This window comes from Babylonia areolata, chromosome 27 (assembly GCF_041734735.1).
Source record: "Babylonia areolata isolate BAREFJ2019XMU chromosome 27, ASM4173473v1, whole genome shotgun sequence".
NCBI lineage: Eukaryota > Metazoa > Mollusca > Gastropoda > Neogastropoda > Buccinidae > Babylonia > Babylonia areolata.
In genome coordinates this window covers 25,899,334-25,902,224 of record NC_134902.1, presented here as the reverse complement: position 1 = coordinate 25,902,224, position 2,891 = coordinate 25,899,334, and positions in this window count along the sequence as shown.

The window sequence follows — 2,891 nt, the reverse complement described above, 5'->3', positions numbered from 1 at the left end:
CTTCCGCTTACAATATTTTGATGACGGTAATTGGGGTGAAACGCTTTTAACGTCGTCTCTTTCCCCGTTCGTATGGAGAGAGTTAAGCGAGTGCATGCTCCCTCAAGTTGGCCCGCTGTGTCATTGTGACGTCTTTCCTTGTCACCAGTTTTGCTTTCCTTGTCATGAAGGACCAGCTTAGCTTCTTTCCTTTTCTTTTTCTTTTTTTTTTTTCTTTTCGATTCAGCAGATGTGTGGTGGAGCGTATAATATATATAAGTCTGTAGATCAATCCATACGTTTTGACACATTTTTGAGAAAAAAAAACAAACCCAAGTGGATCTGAAATTTGAAAATTAGGTTTAAAGAAATACAGATCGCTGCGCGCGTGTGCATGTATTCAAATCACTCACCCCGCTCGCCCCCCACCCCACCCCTACACATACTCTCTCTCTCTCTCTCTCTCTCTCTCTCTCTCTCTCTGCTTTTTGTCTGTCTGTCTGTCTGTGTCTGTCTGTTTGTCTGTCTCTCTTTCTCTGTGTCTGCTTTTTGTCTCTGTGTGTGTGTGTGTGTGTGTGTGTGCGCGCGCGCGCGCGCGTGTGTGTGCGTGTGTGTGTGTGTGTGTGTGTGTGTGTGTGTGTGTGTGTGTATGTGCGTGTCTGTCTGTCTGTCTCTTTCTTTTTCTCTCTCTCTCTCTGCTTTTTGTCTGTCTGTCTCTCTGTCTGTCTCTCTCTTTCTCTGTGTTTGCTCTCTCTCTCTCTCTCTCTCTCTCTCTCTCTCTCTCTCTCTCTCTCTCTTTCTCTCTCTTACATAATACCCTATCCCAGGCCTACCCTCACAGTCCTCTGATTTGGAATTGTGATTCATGGCCAAAGTTCAACATAACATTTTCCATTTTCGTTCGTTCTCTCTCTCTCTCTCTCTCTCTCTCTCTCTCTCTCTCTCTCTCTCTCTCTCTCTCTTTCTCTGTCTGTCTGTTTGTTTGTCTGTCTGTCTGTCTGTCTCTCTCCATTTTATCTTCCCGTGAATGATTATCCTATTTCTATAATGTTTGTTTAGCCGCGACGCGTTGCTTTAAGACTGTTCTCCTTCCTATCCCTGTATTCTTACGCGCACGTGTCGACGTGCACACGAACAAAAAGACTGCGTGTGAATGCTGTTTGTGGATCAAAGACAAAACGAATTCCTTGTTATAACATTGTTAAATCTCTCCATACGAACGGCGAAAGAGACGACGTTAACAGCGTTTCACCCCAATTACCACCATCAAAATATTGCAAGCGGAAGGCTCTTATACTGTTGACAAAGAATACCACAATTCTGACGGCGGAAGCTAAAGGTTGGGTCATTCAGACACCCACTGGACATCCGAGGGGTCTGTGTAGAGGAGAAGAGAGGATTGGCCGTACTGAGTGAGTTAAATCAGTTGATTTATCGTACTGACACATGTGTATGAGACATGCAGAGGACACACAAAACGTGTGTGCCTGTTGGGGGTGGGGTTCTAAAGCAAACACACTAAAAAGGGAAAATTACCCTGAAAACATTAAAACACCTCTTACGATTTATTTACGTCACCCACTTTTGAAAGACATTGTCAGCAACGGCCAGAGAGTAGAACCGATTCAGACGTTGAATCAAATCATGGATCAAGAAGAAAACAACAGACAATTCAGTCAACAAAGATACCCAGGGTATGGGTACACTGTTTAACAAAATGATAATATTGATCATATGATAATGTGATAATAATGATAAGAAGAAGAAGACATACAGTCAGGGAACAGAAGGCTGCCAACACAGTCACAAGTTCCTTCCTGTCAATGGAAGTGGAAGCAGTGACATGCTGTCTGTCTGCAAGTCAAAAAGAATTGAAAAAAGAAGTCCACAGACAGTGATGCTTGAAACCTCTAGTTTAAAAAATGACAATTATTTACGTGAATGTACTGCCCTGGACATGCAGACATCAAGGGAAATGAGCTGGCTGACAGACTTGCTGACTGACAGTAACTTGATCCTCGTATTTTTTCCCCATTACATTCAAATGAGTTTGCTCTCCTGTAGCTAAGAGTTCAGTTTTCTCTTCATTAAACTTTAGCTTATATCTGTCCATTCAAACATTTCCAACAGGCACACAAGCCGCCGCCTCTTCAATGACAGTTTTGAACTCACAAACGGTGGAGCAGCTTTATTCTATAAGTCACTGCCATCGTCATATTTGCAGCACTAAAATGAATGCCTTTTAATGATGTCAGACAAAGGCAGATAAAGCGAAAAAGATATGCCCTAGGACTGATCCCTGTTAAACACCAAATACAAAAGGGATGACCGAACAATTGAATGATTTACTATAGCACATAGCTGACGGTTTGAAAGATTTGATGTAAACCATTCCAAAGCAGTGGAGCGAATGTAAATCATGGTGCTATGTCGGGTGATAACAGTTCAGTGGTCAATTTATCAAACGCTGCTGGCAGATCTATGATTGCCACTACAGATGTGAATGGTTTGCGTTTGCATCCATGCAGTGGCTGACATTTGTGAGTTTGAGCATTGGATTCACAGATGAACATTAGGCAAATTGAACACTTCATATAATGTTTGTTTGTGTGTGTGTGTGTGTGTGTGTGTGTGTGTGTGTGTGTGTGTGTGTGTGTGTGTGTGTGTCTGTGTGTCTGTGTGTGTGTGTGTGAGAGAGAGAGATTTTTGGAACACGTGAAAAGACACTCAGCCTTTCTGGTGTTCAGGACCAAACTCCGTGCTGTACTGGTTCCCCCTCACTGTATTCGTGTTGTCGTGTTGACGCAGTTTTCATGATTTCTTCTGACAAGTAATCAAACTTTTTTTTTCAACTTGCCTGAGAAAGTTCCGTGTGAGAATTTTTTTTTTTAAGTTTAGTTTTATTCAACAGA